Source organism: Leopardus geoffroyi, chromosome B1 (assembly GCF_018350155.1).
Source record: "Leopardus geoffroyi isolate Oge1 chromosome B1, O.geoffroyi_Oge1_pat1.0, whole genome shotgun sequence".
Taxonomy (NCBI): Eukaryota; Metazoa; Chordata; class Mammalia; order Carnivora; family Felidae; genus Leopardus; species Leopardus geoffroyi.
In genome coordinates, this window is record NC_059327.1 from 9,269,325 (window position 1) to 9,290,066 (window position 20,742).

The following is a 20,742-nucleotide window of genomic DNA, read 5'->3' on the forward strand; positions in this document are numbered from 1 at the left end:
AAACATCATACTGCTGTTCTTATATATTTTTAATGCTGTTCATATTTTAGTTATTTTTTTATGAGGAATTGATAGTTGTCATCCAGACCTCTTTAATTATTAACTTGTCTTAGGAGTTAAAAAAATCTTCAAAAGGTAAACTAGTTATCTGCAAAGAACTATTCTGTCTTTAATCAAAGATACATCAAGTCTCTTTGATCTGATGAACAATGGTTTGAAAAAAAAGTAAACCTTGCTTTTGGTCGGGTGATTAAAGATAGTTTCTCAATGTTCTATCGTTTCAGAGGCAAAATTTCAATTTAATTAATGAGAGATTCCAATATAAATTGCCAAAACAATCTTGAATTGATTTAAAGACTAGGTTTCACAAACTATAATAAAATCTGTATATGTTAACACATTTTTCTATCTTAAAATAATGTAAGTTGGGTTGCAGGCAGAAATGCAATTTTAAATCCTAATACATTTAGTAAAGAGTGTAATAGTTAACCAAGATGCATACTGGGTCCCTGGGTGGCTCAGTCCCTTAAGTGTCTGACTCTTGGTTTCGGCTCAGGTCAGGATCTCACAGTTTGTGAGTTTGAGCCCTGAATTGGGCTCTGTGCTGTCAGTACTGAGCCTGCTTGGTATTCTGACTCCCTCCCTCTCTCTCTGATCCTCTGCCGCTCATGCTCATTCACTCTCTCTCAAAAATAAACAAACATACATTAAGAATAAATCTTCAAAAAAAAAGATGCATATGAATAACTGAAAAATGAAGATATAATTTAAGAGAGGAAACATGGCTATATTCATATAATTTACCTGTCATGTTTTAAATCATATTTATGTAATACATTTAAAATCAATGAACTTAACATTAACATATTAAGGTATTGGTTTAAATTTGCAACTCTATTTGCAATTATATTTATATCACTCTACATAGATTTTATGACTATATGATACATAAAGGTATGTTTTGCTATGTTGTCTACATGTTTATAGCAGTCATATAGAATATATTAATTCCAAACATGAGTATGGATTTTAACCCAGAAGAAAATGTTAGACATTATCTGAATGACCAGCAAAGAAAGGTGTTTCAGAATCAAAGTTGCGTTTACTTACAACATTTTAATTCACTCAACAAGCTTACATATCCAACTTTCATTACATAGCACTGAACTACCAGAAGCAAATTTCTCTATTTTTCTGTTACCATAGATGCAAAAATAAACAAATAAAAGGTCTTTATATGAGTATTTCTAAACACCTCCCTCTCACACACCAAAACTATAATGTCATAAAGCAAATAAAATTTCTTTGAAGAAACAACTATTTGGCCATTAACCCCCACTAGTCAAGTTTCCATAGCATGTATTTTCAACCAAGGATTATTTTTTTTGGCCTGTCTTGGGTTCCCACAAAAGCAGATCTTTACACAAAAGATTTGAGGGCAATTTGGGAAGAATCTGAGAAAAGCACTTCTAGGGTAAAGAACAAGTGAGACATGAAACAGAAACCCGTAGAGTTTGCATTAATGACCACAATGCCATTGTGGTCACCTGCATCTAACACCTGGTACAGACTTCTGGGCAATGATTTAGACTGTAACCAAGAGTAGCTCACTTGAGGGGCAAGGGAACCCCAGTGTTATACATCAATCTCCATTCATCATTGTTAGAGCTGTTCTTCAAAATCATTTTTAGGTGCAATTTGTTACATTATCAGTAGGAAACGAATACAGTGTTAAAATATATCTTTGATGATATGATTGGTAGAAAATTCATAGTCTGTACATTGTTGGTAAGATGACAGGGTTCTATTGTTTTTGTTTTTAGAATGCTATATTGCAGTTTTCACATTGATTAGTATATAAATTTCCTTTAGCTTACTAATTACACTTCTAGAGAAATAGGGTTAACTGGATGTCATGAGCATTTGCCCAGATGTTCAGTGAAGCGTGCATTCACCGTTACTTATTGACCACTATACTATAAAACTTCAATTTACTCTCTGGATCTCCTTCCACTGTATCAAAGAGCTCCCTTGTCATCTAGCTTCCTTTTGGAAATGGGCAATGAAGTTCCCTGCATGTAATCACAGAGAGAAAGGAGACTGCAACCCAAAGGATGTATTTTCCAAACTCCTTCCTTGCAAAGTCTGTCACGGGCTGGCTAGATCACAATACCTAAGCCACAACTCCAACGAGATGGCATTCACTACACCACTCTTCTACTCCCTCCCTTTGGCCCTTAGCAAATGATAATTCACTCCAATTATTGGATCCCAGTGTACATTCTACTTTTTGCTAGCCATGGCCTTGGCTGACACAACCATTTATGACATGGCAGGGTATTCTTCTCATTGCCAGAATTATGTCACTCAGTTTAAATTCCAATGAGGAAGGCTAACAACACAACTATGAATGACTAAAATTTGTGGTTTTAAAAGAGAAACAAAGCAGAAATGACTTTTCTGTGCATTGAAATCCACCAAGGGGGTATTCTGGAAAAGATTTCCACGAGTAACTTAAAGGAACGGAGGGTTTGTCTGGGACTCTCTGGGCAGGGAGTTGAGGATGTGGGATGCAGCCACCTGGAAGGAGAGCACTAAGAGCACAGACATGCCTCATATTTTGGAGCAATCAGAGTCCAGTGTGACTAGAGCAGACCAAGCAAGACAAGAAGCACCGATGGTCAGTTCCTAGAGAATTTTGTAAGCCATCACCAGGAAGTTGGTGTTGAATCTGAGTGACATAAATGGTTAATGTAAGTATTTGAGCAGGCGACTGAAATGATGTATGTTATACTGTAATAGAATCGCTCCTTCTTCCACGTTGAGAATGGAGTGAAGTGGAGTGAGTACCAAAGAGGGAAGACCCGTTAGGAGGCAATCCTGTGAAGAGGGTTGCCAACTGCGACCAGGTAAAGTGTGGAGGTGATTTACTTCTGGAGACTTTTGAATATTGAAAAAAAAAGTACAATTTCCTAATGGATTAGAGGAAGAAGGTATGAAAACAACAGTTAGGAATAATGTTAAGTTTTGGTCCGAGCAACAGAAAAGTTTTCGATGAGTTTTACAGAGATCAGAAATACTACTGTTGGAGCTGGTTCATGAGTTATGTTGAGAGGTCAGTTTGGGATTTATTCACTTTGACAGATCTAACACATATGTAAGAAAAAACTTAAGTACAGGATTCGAAATATCCATCTCATTTCAGAGGAAAAGACTAGTCTGGATTTCCCAATTTGGGAGTTAACACTATATTTACAATTTAAAACTATAAGACTAGAAAATCAACTAGGGATTTTGTATAGATATGAAAAAGAAACAGTAACAGGACTGAATTCTGTAGATGCTAGCTGTATGAGAGAAAAAAAGAAAAAGGAAAAGAAAAACGTTAGAGGTAGCAGCCAGTGGGCAGGGAAATTGAGTTTTGGTGCTACGTACACCATAAGCCAATGAAAGAGCCTTTCAAAGACGTAACATTGTCAAATGTTGTCAGCAGCAAAATGTCCCCAAATATCAAACGTTGTTAGTCCTGAATGAGATCACACCTGGAAAGTAAATATTCTAAGTATTAATATAGATGGTATTGGGGATCTAAGTGTCAAGGGGTGAAAACCTGGATAAATTTAAGAGAAAATGCAAAGTAGAATATTTTCTGAGAGCTAAAAGGGCTGGTTTCTGAGGAGGGTGGTGATTTTGTTATGTGTGGCAATTTAAAATGGAAGTAATATGCTGAATAGAATGATCCAGGATAGAGGTTAAAAGAGTAATACAAAAGGTAGGATTAAATGCATTAAAAAAATATTGGCCTTAGATAGAAACAAGAACAGTTCAACCACTGTAAGAGGATAAATTATATGGGCACAAACACGGGACTGAGGGCTTGCAGAATGTCTCACACACTTTCTTCTGTTTTCTCGGAGAAAAGGAGAAAAAAAAAAGTCAGCAGTGAGTGTTACAAGAGGACAGGAGATACCAGGAATTTTGAAGAAAGAGGGTAATGCAGGAGACTGACATGGGGGACAATGGCAGAGCAAATGGAGAAGAAATGTGTGATTGTGAATAAAGCTAAAAGGCCACTGGATTCAGTAATCATGAATCAAAAGTGAGATTACTTGGCAAATTTTTTTTTCCTTCCTTAGCCACCTTCAGCCACACTGGTGTGGTCACTGAGAAGGCCAAGAAGGAGATTTACTCAGAGTAATATTTTGCAAAATGCATATGATGAAAGGAGTAGAGTCGAATTTGAGAATATCTGTCTAGAGTTTTTAATAATAGGTTTTTGTTTATTAGTGGCACATCTTTACAATATGCTGGGTACCATTCTAAGCTATTTATGATTATTCACTCATTTAAATGCCTTAACAGCCCTGTAAGATAGATGTTATATGTTCCCCGTTTGTGCAGGTAAGGAAATTGCAATGCAGAAATTTTAAGCTACTTGGTTAATGTGTTGGAAATTGCAGATGATGATGCTAAGTCACAAACCCTGGTGACATTTCTGGACAGCTCATACCCTTTAGGAATTTAAGCAGGTAAGGAGAGAGTAAAGGGCATGAGCTGGGAAGTCAAAAACAAACTTTTAATGGATTGAAGGCTCAGGTATGATCTAGACATTGTCAGAAATGGAATACCACAGAGAGTAAGACTGGAGAGAGTGGGAAGGAAACAAGATCGCGGATTACCATGTAAGGTTTTGGGGATTACAGAGGAGTAGCAGTTGGTAATAATGACCCATAGGTGTGACCATGGGATTGGTGGCCAGGGTACAGAAGAGGGGGGGTCATTTGAGAAGATGACAACATTCTTAAAGCCAAGATATGAAGAAGACTATATGAACATTAAAATATCTGGGAATTATGACAGAGTAGCAGAGATTGGGTATAGACAGAGTTCTAAAGTTAAGGAATGAGAAAATGGTTGATAGGGTATTATAGGAAAAGATGGCAAACAAGGAGGATTATCTGAACAAGCAATTATTAGTAATAATAACAATTTAAGAAGTCTGCAAAAGGGACATTCGTGATATGATATTTCTCACACTTAGAAAGAATGAGGTAGAACTTCAGTCCTTTTATAGAAATATCTCCACCATATATTATATACACATATTGTTAAACCAGACTGTATACTGTAAATACAGTATGAACACCAACAAAAAAAAACCAAAAAAACAAAAAAACAAACAAAAAAAGAAAAAAATGTATTTCTCTGTGAAAATAGGGACCATAAGTTTCAAGAAAAAAATCTGGAAAAACATTCCAAACACAATAGTTACTGGGGAAGTAAGTCAAATAGGGGATTTTGAAAAAAAAAAAAATATTGTTTAAAACTTTTAAACAACAATGTGCTTATCTGCACAAGCAAACTGATGAATGGGTACAGGCTTGTAATTTTAAAATGTTTATCCAACTACAATATACCTGGTATTTCTTGTTCTATTTAAATTACTTGGAAAACTCATTTTGATCACTTTCTTGTATATCCTAGGAGATATTTATTTACCCTATACGTCGGAAATATTTTATTGCTATAAAACACCTATGTTTAGGAAAGTGAAACTCAGCTGTATATAAATGTCAAAGAGCACATATTTGTGCAACCAAAGAAATAAAATAAAAATATCCAGCAATCTAGAGCCATCGTAGTTACCAGCCCACTCTCCTTATCCTAGTTAACCCCATTCTGACTTCTAACACAATAAATTTTTTATTGCCTAATTTTAACTTTCTATAGATGGAATCATGCTTCCTTCTATTTGAAAAATTTACTCAGGCTATTAGAACTAGCTGTAATTTTTTTTTTCTTGTGTATTACACAGTCGACCACTAGTATTTATTCAAGAGTCGACCACTAGTATTTATTCAATTATTGAACATTTGATATATTTACAGTTGTTAGCTTTTATACATCTTACTGCTGTGAATATTCTTGTAGACATCTCTGGCTACACATTTATCTATGTGTATGCAAACTATAATTACCTGACTTTACCAATAAGTGGGATTTTATTAGGTATCTTCTCTGTGAGTGCTCTTGTTTTATTAATGTTCTGTTGCAAATGTTCTATTTTTTTCCTTAGTCATTTTGATGTAGTTGGTGGTATTTTGGCCTTGAAAAATTTTTTATACATGATGAATGTAATAATCTTTAATCACATTTATTCTTGTTCAACAAGACCCTATCTTATAGAAAATTTATCCAATGTTTTTTAATTCCCAACTCCAATTATAAATTAGTCTAACACTGGTTTTGTAAAACTGTTTGAGAAACTTTATCTTTTCTCTGGAAAAGTTTAAACAGTATTAGACTAATTTGTTCTTTTTAGATTAGGTAATTAAACTATAAAATTTTCTGGGCATTATCTTTATCAGGTGCTTAGATTTTGATAACTCTTACAATTATTTTATAATTATTGCCCTATTGAGATTTTATGTATCTTTGAAGACGGCCATTTAATTTCTCTAAAATTCATCAGATGCAGAGAGGTCTTCAAATCTGATTAAAGTACTTTTTAGACATTTAAAATTTTCTGTTTTATCCATATAAAATTTCAAAATTTTATATATTTTCCTGTTTTTTTGCTTATGGAAGCTCATTGCTTATCTTTATTTACTATTTTTAAATAAAATCATTTCTATTTTTATATTTGTTAGGCTGCTCATTCTTCTAACTTACTGACTTTAATGCTTAACAATATTTGCATCCTGAAGTGACTTTTTATTGTCAATTATTTCTGTTTCAAGGGTCTCCTTACCAACAGCTGTTTAGGACACTCAAATTCCCTGCAATATACAATTTTATCTCTTCGTTTTTCTTACTTAAAAAAATCATTTTTAGGGGGGCCCTGGGTAGCTCACTCAGTTAAGTGTCCGACTCTTGGTTGGCTCAGGTCGTGGTATCATGGCTTTGGGGTTCAAACCCCGCATCGGGTCCTGTGCTGGCAGCTTGGAGCCTGCTTGTGATTCTTGCTCTCTGCCCCCACCAACTCCTGTGTCTCTCTCAAAATGAATAAACTTAAAAAATACTTTTTACATCATAATCTGAGAACGTGATACTTATTTTTCCTATCTTTCACAATTAGTATTTTCTCTATTGTCTTAATATAGGACTTTTTATAAATGTTCCATAAATTTTTTGTATAATAATATAAATATAAATGATGAGATACTGGTTAATTAAACAAATACTTATTAAGTGCTCACACTATCTCTACCACCAGGAAGTGGTGAAAAAGATAAAGATAAAGCAGACAGGGGTGTCTGGGTGGCTCAGTTGGTTAAGTGTCCAACTTCAGCTCAGGTTATGATCGCCCGGTTCCCAAGTTTGAGCCTGCATCACACTGTGTTCTGATGGATCCTGTGTCCCTCTCTCTCTCTCCCTCTCTCTCTCAAAAATAAACAAACACTACAAAACAAATTAAAAAAAAAAAAGATAAAGCAGACAAACATTCCTGTCCTCTTATACATTCTAGCTTACATTCTAGCTGGTGAAGAAATAAAATACACCCTGAATACTTTAACTGAATACATTATATCATCTCTTTTAAATGCTATGGGGGAAGAAAGTGACAAGACCATTTTGAAGGGTGGGCACTGAGGATTTGCAGTTTTATAGATGATGGCTTTGGAAAGCTTCACTGAGAAAGTGGTATCAAGCAATGCGAAGTAGTAGAAAAGAAATCTCTGGCACATCTGGAGGAAAGAACATTTCATAGTACAAAGAGCCCCTGAAAAGGCTCTCACATCAGAGTGTATTGAGCACTGCTGAGAAACAAAGGCTGGTGTGGCTGAGGAAGAATAATGAAAGGGGTATGATTGTAGGAAAGGAAGTGACGCATGTAATTAGGTTAGAGGAGGGGAAGACAGGAGAGTAAGAAAATCTAGAGGTTACCCCTCATCCCACGTGCACACCAAGGCTGCAACTACAATACAGCAACTTTGTGAGCAAACTGAAGAGAAGCAGGGCAGCTCCTCCAAAGCCGAAGATATTTTCTTAAAGCAACATTGGGGACAGTAAGAGGGGCAGAGACTTCAGAGCTGCAACACACAGGTGGGAGGGTATCAGAGGTGCAGAAACCCTCCCTGAGGAGTGAGGGGCTCCAGTTCCACATCAGGCTGCCCCACTGGGGGGTCGTGCGCTGGGAGGATGAGCCCCCATAATATCTGTCTTTGACAATCGGTGGAGCTTATCTACAGGAGACACACAGGGCTATAGGAAACTGAGGCTCTACTCTTCAAGGGCCTGCATACTTTCTAACTTGCTCTTAAACCCAGTACAGAGGCAGCAGTTTTCAAAATATCTGGATCTTATATGAAGAGAAGATTTACTAACTAATTTTAGGACCTGTAGTGAAAAGACGGGACCCGTAAGAATTTTTCCAGGAAGAAAAACATTGATGAGAAACATTTCCTTGCCCTCACCTCCTCAGTCTACCTTGCCTTTTACTGGTGGTCTAGTTCTGACACTCTCTGTCTACCTTGCTATGTCCACTGCAGCATTTCCATGCAGACTTGCCCATACAACCTGTCTGTCACCCCTCCAAAGTGGCTCCTACCCTATGACACTCAATGGGCAGTCTTGGTCAGGATCAGGACCTTTCCAAAGCAATCACATGCCCAGGAAGGTGGAAAGACCAGCTCTCCCAACCAGGAAGACCTTGCATCCAGCCAGGCCAGGGACTGACCTCACTTCCTGATATGCCCACAGCAGCTAAACCTGAGCTTCTCAACCAGCTGACCCAGGGAAAGCCCAATCCACAGTGTGGCCTGATGCAGTCAGGGCCCAGAAACAACAGGAGGGAACATGCAGCCCATACATGGGACACCTGTGGAGTACCAGGTTCTGATGACAAGGGGTGATTGCACTACTGGGTCCCACAGGGTGCTTTTAACAAGAACTACTACCATCAAAACTAGGAAAAGTAGCTGACTTACCTAATATCTTGAGAAAAAACAGACAAAATGACCAAAGGATTATGTTCTGAATAAAAGGAAAAGACAAAACTTCAGAAAAAGAACTAAATGAAAAATAAGCCACCTATCTGAAATAGTTAAATCAATGGTCATAAATATGTTCACCAAACTGGGGAGAAGTGTGGATGAACTCAGTGAGAACTGCAACAACGAGATAGAAACTGAAAAGCATTAGACAAAGGGGCACTTGGGTGGCTCAGTCAGTTAAGCGTCTGACTCTTGGTTTCAGCTCAGGTCATGATCACACGGTTTTGTGAGTTCAAGCCCTGCTTGGGGCTCTGCACTGACAGCATGGAGACTCCTTGGGTTTCTCTCTCTTCCTCTCTCTCTGCCCCTCCCCAACTCACTCTGTCTCTCTCTCAAACTAAATAAACTTAAAAAAAAGCATTAGACAAAAAAAGTGAAAAATACACTAGAGGAAATCAACGGACAGCCTATTGGAGGTAGAAGAAAGGATGAGGGATCTGGAAGACAGAGCAGTAGAAATCATCCATAGTGAACAACAAAGAACAGAATTATAAAACTGAGGCTAGGATAAGGGACATACGGGAAAACACCAAGTATGCAACTATTCATATTTCAGGAGTTCAAGAAGGAGAACAGGAAATAAAACATATTAGAAGAATTCATACCCCAAATCTTCCCCAGCCTGGGAAAGAAAACAGCCATTCAGGTGTAGGAAGCACAGAGGCCCAAATAGGACGAACCCAAAGAGATCCACAAGACACACAAGCAGCAAGAGAAAAGCAACTAGTTACATACAGAGGAACCTAAGACTATCAGCTGATTTTCAGTAGGAACTTTGCTGGCCAGGAGAAAGTGGCATGGTATATACAAAGTGCTGAAAGGAGTAAGCTTATAACCAAGAATGCTCCAGCCAGGATTTCATCACCATAAAACCAGCCTTACATGATATGCTAAAAGGACTTCTTTAAGGCAAAAAACAAAAACAAAACAAAAAAAAACCTTAACTATAAGACAGGAAATTATGGAAGAAGAAAATTCACTGGTAAAAGCGAACATATGATAAAGTTAGTAGATCAATAACCTCATAAAGCTAGTGAAAAGGTTAAAAGAAAACAAATAGTAAAATCAAGTACACTTACAATTATTAAGAAATAAGCAAAATAAAAAGATATAGAACATGACACCAAACACATAAAATATGGTGAGTTGACAGTAAATATGCAGTGCCTTTACAATGCATTCAAACCTAAGCAACCATCAACGTAAAATAGACTGTCATATAAATAGGCTGCTATACATGAACATAAAGTAACCAAAACCCTGTAACACATACATAAAAATAAGAGAAAAGAATCCAAGCATAGCACTACATTTTTAAACCATAAGGGAAGGAAACAAAGAGAACAAGAAAGGAATAGAGCAGAATTAAAAAAAAAAAGGAATCAACTTAAAAAATGGCAGTACTCGGGGCGCCTGGGTGGCGCAGTTGGTTAAGCGTCCGACTTCAGCCAGGTCACGATCTCGCGGTCCGGGAGTTCGAGCCCCGCGTCAGGCTCTGGGCTGATGGCTCAGAGCCTGGAGCCTGTTTCCGATTCTGTGTCTCCCTCTCTCTCTGCCCCTCCCCCGTTCATGCTCTGTCTCTCTCTGTCCCCAAAAAATAAATAAACGTTGAAAAAAAAATTAAAAAAAAAATGGCAGTACACGCCTATTAATAATTACAGTGTGAAAGGACTAAGTGTTTCAAGTTGGGTGGCTGAATGGACTGGAAAAAAAAAATCAAACAAAAAACCAAGATCCATCTCTACACTGCCTACAGGGGATTTATTTCAGACCTGAAGACACATACAGACTGCAAGAAAGGGATAGGAAAAAATATTCCATCCAGTAGAAATGAAGAAAAGATGTATAACAACCGTTATATCACAGATAAACTTTTTAAATTTTTATATTTCAATTCCAATTAGTTAACATAGTGTTTTATTAGTTTCAGGTGTACAATATAGTGATTGAACAATTCTGTACATTACTCAGAGCTTGTCACCATGAGTATACCCATAATCCCCAGTTCACCTATGTCACCCAAATTCCCACCTACCTCCTCTCTGGTAACTACCCATTTGTTCTCTATATGTGAGACTTTGGTTTTGTGTTCATCTCTCTTTCTCTCTTTTTTCTTTGTTCTTTTTCTTTTTTCAAGTCCACATATGAGTGAAATCATATGGTATTTATCTTTTTCTGACTTATTTTGCTTACTATTATACCCTCTAGCTCCAACCATGTTGTTGCAAATAGCAAGACTTCATTCTTTTTTAATGGCTGCATAATATTCCTTTATACGTGTACACACACACATACACACACACACACACCACTTCTTTATTCACCAATCAATGGACACTGGGCTGCTTCCATATCTAGGTTACCATAGAATAATGCTGCAGTATACATAGAGGTACATGGATCCCAACGAATTAGGGTTTTTGTATCCTTTGGGTAAAAACCCAGTAGTATAATAACTGGATCATAGGGTAGTTCTCTTTTAAACTTTTTGAGGAACCTCCATTCTCTTTTCCAGAGTGGCTTCACCAATTTGCATTCCCACCAATAGTGCTAGAGTTTTCCTTTTTCTCCACATCCTCCCGGACACTTCTTGTTTCTTGTGTTGTTGATTCTGCCAACTGACAGATGTGAGGTGCTATCTAACTGGAGTTTTGATTTGCATTTCTCTGATAAGTGATGTTGAGCATATTTTATATGTCTGTTGCCATCTCGATACCTTCTTTGGAGAAATGCCTGATCATGTCTTCTGCCTGTTTTTTAATTGGATTATCTGTTTTGGATGTTGAGTTTTATAAATCGTTCATCTATTTTTGATACTAACCCTTTAACAGATGTGTCACTTGCAAGTATCTTCTTCCATTCTGTAGGTTGCCTTTTAGTTTTATTGTTTCTTTCACTGTGAAGCTTTTATTTTGATGTAATCCCAATAATTTCTTTTTGCTTTTATTTGCCTTACCTCAGGAAACCTATCTAGAAAAATGTTGCTATGGCTGATGTTAAGGTTACTGCCTGTGTACTCTTCTAGAATTTTTTAATGGTTTCAAATGTCACATTTAGGTCTTAATTTTGAATTTATTTTTGTGGATGGTTTAAGAAAGTTGTCCAGTTTTCCCAACACCATTTGTTGAAGAGACCGTCTTTTTCCAATTGGATATTCTTTTCTGTTTTGTCAAAGATTAACAGATCATATAGTTGGGGGTTCATTTCTGAGTTTTCTATTCTTGTCCATTGATCTATGCATCCATTTCTGTGCCAGACCATATTGTTTTGATTACTATAATTTTTTAATATGACTTAAAGTCCAGAATTGTGATTCCTCCAGCTTTATTTTTCTTTTTCAACTTGCTTTGGCTATTTGGGGTCTTTTGTGGTTCCATACAAATTTTAGAATTGTTTGTTCTAGTTCTGAGAAGAATGTCGTTGGTGTTCTGATAGTTATTATGTTAAATGTGTAGATTGCTTAAGGTGGTATAGATATTTTAACATGATTTGTTCTACCACTCCATGAGTGTGCCATTTCTTTCCATTTCTTTGAGTCATATTCAATTTCTTTCATCAGTGTTTTATAGTTTTCAGAGTATAGGTCTCTTACATCCTTGGTTAGGTTTATTTCCTAGGTATCTCATTTGTTGATCAGTTCTAGCATTTTTTTTTCTTTTTGGTGGAGTATTTTGTGTTGTCTTTATTTAGTATGTCATCTGCAAATAGTGAGAGTTTGACTTTTTCCTTACCAATTTGGATGCCTTTCATTTATTTTTGTTGTCTGACACAAGTTGACTTTAAAGTAAGCAATTTCACAAGAGACAAAAGAGTGTATTACATATTAATAAAAGAATCAATCCAACCAGAGGATATTACAGTTGTAAATATCTATGCACCCAATATAGCAGCATCGAAAAAATAAAGCAGAAATTAACAGACATAAAGTGAGAAGTTGACAACAACACGATAGTATTAGGGAACTTTAACAACCCACTTTCATTGATGGATAGACCATCCAAACAGATTATCAATAGGAAAGTAAACCGTGGCTTTAAATGATGTAGTAGACCAGATGGACTTAACACATAGATACAGCTATTCCATCCATAAACAGCGGAATACACACTTTCCAACTGCACATTGGACATTTTCCAAAGTAGATCATATTAGGCCTCATAAGCAAGGCTAAATAAATTTAACAAATTTGAAATCATATCAAGCATGTTGTCCAACCACAATATAAAATCAAAAATTGATTTTAAAAAATAACTGGAAAAAGAAAAACATCTTTTTAAATTTTATTTTGAGAGCGAGAGAATCCCAAGCAGTATCTGCACTGCCACTGCTGAGCCTGATGTGTCCCTCGAACTCATGAACCACGAGATCATGACCTGAGTCGAATTCAGGAGTTGGACACTTACCCACCAAGCGACCCAGGTTCCTGGGGGGTGGGGGGAGAGCAACAAAGCAAAAAAAAATTTTGAGACTACACATGCTACTCAACAAATGGCTCAAAAAGAATCAAAGAGAAAATCAAAAACACAAGGAGACAAATGAATATGAAAATACAAAGTTCCAAAATCTTTATAAAATGCAGGAAGAATAGTTCATATGAAATAATGCTCAACATAACTAAAAATCAGCAAAATGTGAAACTAAAACCTTAATGAGAGATCACCTTACACCTGTGAGTATGATTATTATCATAAAGACAAGAAGTAAGTGTTGGTGAGGATGTGGAGAAAAGGGAACCTCCTGCATTGTAGGTAGCGATGTAAATTGGTACCTCCTCCGTGGAAAACAGTATGGAGACTCCTCAGACTATTAACAATAGAAGCACCATACCATCTAGTAATTCCACTACTGTGTATTTATCCAAAGAAAATTAAAACAGTAATTTGAAAATATATATGTACCTTATTGTTTATGGCAGTATTATGTACAATGACCAGGATAAGGAAGTAACCCAAGATTCATAGATGAATGGATAAAATGTCCCTTACCCCCAACACACAGACATAAGAGAATAGTCCTCAGACATTAAAAGAATGGAATCTTACCATATGTGACAACATGGATGGACCTGAAAGGTATTATGCTCAGTGAAATAAAGCAGAAAAAGACAAATGCCATATGATTTCATTTAACGTGAAATGTAAAAACCAAAACAGAGCCGCCTGGATGGCTCAATAGGTTAAGCAACCAACTCTTGACCTCCTCTCAGGTCACGAACTGGGTTTGTGAGTTCAAGCCCCACACTGGGATCTATGTTGACGATGTAGAGCCTGCATGGAATTTTCTCTCTCTCTCTCTCTCTCTCACTCTCTTTCTCTCTTGCTCGCTCTCTGACCCTTGTGGGATTCTCTCTGTCCATCTCTCTAACTGCACCTCACTCACTTGCTCCCTGTCTCAAAAAACATAATAATAAATAAAAGTATATAGAGGAAATGTGGCCCTTAAAGTAAGGACTTTTTAAAAATTAAATACTGTTTTTTGGTTGTTTTGAGAATGTCCTTCCAACTTTGTGCTTGTGGCAAAATGTCTTTTCTGTTATGAAGTAACAGTAGTCATAAATATGAATTTAAATGGTTTTCCATGGCAAAGTGAAAGTTGGCAACCCCAGAAAAAAATAGAGAGATGGCACAAAAACAGACACATAGACCAATGGAATAGAACAGAAACCCCAGAACTAGACCCACAAACCTATGGCCAACTCATCTTTGACAAAGCAGGAAAGAACATCCAATGGAAAAAAGACAGCCTCTTTAACAAATGGTGCTGGGAGAACTGGACAGCAACATGCAGAAGGTTGAAACTAGACCACTTTCTCACACCATTCACAAAAATAAACTCAAAATGGATAAAGGACCTGAATGTGAGACAGGAAACCATCAAAACCTTAGAGGAGAAAGCAGGAAAAGACCTCTCTGACCTCAGCCGCAGCAATCTCTTACTCGACACATCACCAAAGGCAAGGGAATTAAAAGCAAAAGTGAATTACTGGGACCTTATGAAGATAAAAAGCTTCTGCACAGCAAAGGAAACAACCAACAAAACTAAAAGGCAACCAACGGAATGGGAAAAGATATTTGCAAATGACATATCGGACAAAGGGCTAGTATCCAAAATCTATAAAGAGCTCACCAAACTCCACACCCGAAAAACAAATAACCCAGTGAAGAAATGGGCAGAAAACATGAATAGACACTTCTCTAAAGAAGACATCCAGATGGCCAACAGGCACATGAAAAGATGTTCAACGTCGCTCCTTATCAGGGAAATACAAATCAAAACCACACTCAGGTACCACCTCACGCCAGTCAGAGTGGCCAAAATGAACAAATCAGGAGACTCTAGATGCTGGCGAGGATGTGGAGAAACGGGAACCCTCTTGCACTGTTGGTGGGAATGCAAATTGGTGCAGCCGCTCTGGAAAGCAGTGTGGAGGTTCCTCAGAAAATTAAAAATAGACCTACCCTATGACCCAGCAATAGCACTGCTAGGAATTTATCCAAGGGATACAGGAGTACTGATGCATAGGGGCACTTGTACCCCAATGTTCATAGCAGCACTCTCAACAATAGCCAAATTATGGAAAGAGCCTAAATGTCCATCAACTGATGAATGGATAAAGAAATTGTGGTTTATATACACAATGGAATACTACGTGGCAATGAGAAATAATGAAATATGGCCTTTTGTAGCAACGTGGATGGAACTGGAGAGTGTGATGCTAAGTGAAATAAGCCATACAGAGAAAGACAGATACCGTATGGTTTCACTCTTATGTGGATCCTGAGAAACTTGACAGGAACCCATGGGGGAGGGGGAGGAAAAAAGAAAAAAAAAAAAAAAAGAGGTTAGAGTGGGAGAGATCCAAAGCATAAGAGACTGTTAAAAACTGAGAACAAACTGAGGGTTGATGGGGGTGGGAGGGAGGGGAGGGTGGGTGGTGGGTATTGAGGAGGGCACCTTTTGGGATGAGCACTGGGTGTTGTATGGAAACCAATTTGACAATAAATTTCATATATTAAAAAAAAATAAATTATACTGCAGAGGGAAAAAAATAAAATAAAATAAAATGATACAGACATATTGTAAAATATTTATCAAACACATTGAAGTATATACTTGGGAGAAGAGAGAAACAGTAATGTGATCAACAGGAAATTAATAAAAGAAAACTGGTAAAGCATACTTGCACAGTCAATGGTAGTATAACATTAATGTACATGTTTGACATCTAAATAAAGAAACCTATGATACATACATAATTTTTACTAATTTTGGCTTCAGTTTCTAGACAAAACTGTACTTTCTGTCTTTGCCTTATGTGTAGAATATTGTATTTCTAGAGAACTTTACAAGGATTTATATACATTTGAACTAAAATTGTAGATTTTCTGAAGAGCACTATATTAGTAAGAACATAATTTACAAGTTTTCTTGTTATGCAAGTAAGTTATTTTTCTTGCCTCATAGCTACATTACAAGTCTTGTTTGGCTTCTTTGTAACTTTGAAACAATATGAATAAAATTTCAATACTATTTTGAAAAAAAAAAAGAAAGAAAAAAATAGAGAGAAAAAAAGGAAATGTAATGAAGTCATTGTAAGGACTCTGAATTATACTCTAATGACAACAGAAGCACTTGAGGGTTTTGAGTGGAATAAAGTGATACAACTCACATTATGTTGCTCAGTCTGAAATTAATCTAACACTTTAGGTTAATTATACTTGAATAAAAATATAAAGTTCTCTTTCCACAGTGCCTATGGGGTATGAAGGGAAGAAATGAAGGCAGAAACCACTGTTGTGGTGTGAGAAGTTAGAAATGTGGAACTCCGGGGGGTGCCTGGGTGGCTCAGTTAGTTAAGCATCCCACTTTGGCTCAGGTCATGATCTCACAGTTCATGGTTTCCTTTGCAGACAGCTCAGAGCCTGGAGCCTACTTCAGGTTCTGTGTATCCCTCTCTCTGCCCTCCTGTGCTCATGCTCTGTCTCTTTCTCTTTGTCTCTCAAAAATAAACATAAATTTAAAAAAGTTTAGAAATGTGGAGCTCCCAAAACCGGTCTGACAACGGAGTAGATATTGAAAGTGCAGATCGGGCACTGAGTCCTGACTATGCTCAGTTTGAGAGGTCTGCTAGATATCTGAATTAAGTCCAGCAAGCTCTTAGATGACGGAGTTTGGGGTAATAAGCTGTAGAATGAATTGGCCACCATAAAGCAAGAAGCTCTTCCCGAGGATTTACTACAGACTGAAAATAGAAGAGGTAAAAGGGTTGATATTCCAAGTCTGGGTAAAGATCAGGAATCTGCAAAGAAAACTGAGAAGCAATGACAAGAATAGTGTGAGGAAAAGGGACTGTGTGAGGAAACCTCATAAGAGTGATTAAGAGAAAAGAGGAGGAAGGGAATTGAAGACTAAATACACTTCCAAAGCTTCCAAGGTGACTCATGGAGGGGAAAGTCAGCCTTCAGAAGAGAGGTCATAGCTTCCTTCTTGTCCCACCCTCAGCCCATGCTGGGTTTGGTGTTTTTCCATTCAAGGGATCTGGAGGGGAGTTTGCCTCACATGGGTGTTTGTAAACTCCTGGCTCTGTCAGCTGTGGTCTAGTCTTCATCTACACATCTCTTGAGCCTGTCAGCAGCTTTGAGGCTGTCTTTCCTTTTCAGCCACATTGATCAAACATTACAAAAATGTCACGTTCAAAGTAAATTACAAATTATATCACTCTAATGATACACAGACACTGGTTATTCTGAAACTAATTCCTAACATATTTATCGGTTATATTATTTAGTGAGTCACCTTTCCAAATTAGATTCTTAGCTAGCCATGAAAGAAAAATGATTCTGACATGGACTTCCTAAGGCTAACAGGAATATTAGGTATTAATTGTTCCTATCGTCACAGTAAGTTTTTAACCAAGAAATGTACTTAAAAGAAACTACACCAGAATAAGTGGCACTTTGAACACAATCTAATATAGCTAAAGAAATAATGTATTTTTAAAATCAATTCCAATTATATGGAGTAATAAATTGCAGCACAGATTTTTCTAGCCAGTTAACGTAGGACTCAGTTATATGTTTCTCCTCTTGCATGTTACGGTGCAAATTTAAAACCCAAATGTCCCAAACCAAGATTTCAAAAAGCTTATCCTGACCATCTTCTTTAAATTACGTAAGAAAATGTAAAATTCTCATTTCATTGGAGGCTTTTGCCTTATATATTTAAATTCCTGTCAAGGAATAACAAGGACCCATGACCTATTCAAAAATGGACACATCTTACTTCATATTCTATTTTATTGTCTTTTATTTAAAACAAGAAACACAAAAACAAAAAACAAGACAACCTGAGTGGCTCAGTCGGTTGAACATCAGCTCTTGATTTCGGCTCAGGTCATGATCCCAGTGTCGTGGGATCGAGCCCTATGTCAGTTTGTCCTGAGCATGGCATATACTTATGATTGTCTTTCTCTCTCCCTTTGCCCTCTCCCCTGCTCTTGCTCTCTCAAAAACAAAATAAAAAAATAAAAAAGCAAAAAAAAAAAAAAAAAACCCAAACCAAACATCATGTTTTTACTGCCTTTGAATTTATCCAAAAAATAAGTAACACATTAGAAAATAAGCAAATTCTATCATTTTAAAAGTGTAGTAGAAAGAATAGTAATATAAAGCTTTACACATTTTTTTTTAAGTTTTCTGTAACATTTGGCAATTGTTGCACACTCTATGGGAACAGCCTGTAAGGTTTAAGTTTCAAGTACAATTTCTAGTTTGGTCTCATGGCTCCCCTGTAGTCAGTGAGTGGTCTTTTATCATATCCACAAACTGATCATGTAAAATAACAGCCTCGTGATTTAAAAAGTGCATATGGGATGATTTACTCAAAAATCCTCTTATATTTTATAGAGTCCCTGTATATGTCAGGGAATTTTCAGGGATCTTAGCACACAGACATGAATAATAAAAGGAGAAAATCCTTGACTTCAAATGAGATACAGTGAGAGGATATAAACAATAAAAACTACAATACTTGATAAATAAAAAATAAGGCTTAATATAGGATGCTCACTCCTGTGTAAAATTTGAAAAAAAATAAGGAGGCAGGCTGGGGGATGGTATCCATGCTAAATAGAGTGATTAAAAGGAGCCTCACCGAGAAGAGGTGACAAGCAGATCCCATCACAAAAAATAACTTTCCTGGCAGGGGCCACGTTCTGAAGAACAAAGATAGTGTTCTAAGGTAAAGGAAAAAGGCGGTGGACATTACACGGGAAGTGTGTCTCCATATTCTTTAGACCCAGAGATGGTCCTAAGGGCAGTGATCAGCAGCCAGTTAGTAGATGAAAAGGTAACAAGATTGCAGAAAGAGAGAACGCAGTCGAAGAAATTTTGCCTTGAAGCTTTTATGTTCCTCGTACAAGACATAGACAAATATGGTCCTAGTTAGGGTAATTAGGCAACTAATTAAAAGCAATTAACTCAGCCTCCACCTACAAAATGAAGTCTAGATCTAGAGCTTACTTTAGAAGTGTCTGGTTAAAAAGAGCCTTCAGCTACTCTGTCCTGCTGCTGTGTTAATTGCAACTCGGTTGATTAAGAAAACAACTTGGGAAAGAGAAGCCCTTCTTTTGAAGAGTCATTTATTCTGACAGTCGTCACGATGAGCATATCCATTTGTACATCCACAGGACAGTGGTATTATTAAACACACACAAGGATACAGGCACACAGTTGCACAAAAATACCTATTTTTTTCTTCAAGCTTCATGAGCTATGGTGGGATTATTACTTTTAAAAGATACAAGAAAAGGATACAAGATTTGAAGTCAATTTAAAATTTTTAACTCATTGGGATATAAAGTTATGATGAAAATTCTTGATTATAATACGCTATAAAATTAAGTATTTGATTCTGAGTACTTAAAAAACATTTTTTTTAATGTTTATTTATTTTTGACAGAGAGACAGAGCATGAGCAGGGAAGAGGCAGAGAGAGAGGGAATCAGAATCCGAAGCAGGTTCCAGGCTCTGAGCTGTCAGCACAGAGCCTGACGTGGGGCTTGAACTCACAGACCGCAAGATCATGACCTGAGCCGAAGTCCCACTCTCAGCTGACTGAGCCACCCAGGCGTCCCTGATTCTGAGTATTTTGCACATAAGATTCTCTCCACACACACAAGTAACTACCATTGGTTACATGCTGTTTCCTTTCAGTATTGTAATGTACAAAGGAGTTATTTTAGCATTATCCTGATTTTAATACTTTAAAAATATCTTTACACAAAACAGACACGCACAGAGAGATTTCATGAAATTAGTGCATTTCTACAAATCTTGCTTTGTCTGATGTTCCCTTTAAATTTTGCTCAATCATCAAGTACATAGGCATCCTTACAATGATTGCAACTAAGCCTAGTGTTACAGATTTAACTGAGTAATACATTTAAATGTCACTGTGGAATGATAGTCACCAAACAGTCATAAAGGCAGTTTTAGAAATTTTGACCTGTCTGCAATTTTTGGAAGTAAAGATTAATGAAGCAATTAAATTTATTACATAATATCATAGATTAACAATGAACTTTATTTATTTTGATAATTTTTAAATGTTTATTCATTTTTGAGAGAGAGTGTGAGTGGGGCAGAGGCAGAGAGAGAGACAGAGAGAGAGAGAGAGAGAGGAACAGAGGATCCGAAGTGGGAGCTGGCTCTGTTCTGACAGCAGAGAGCCCCATGTGGGGCTCAAA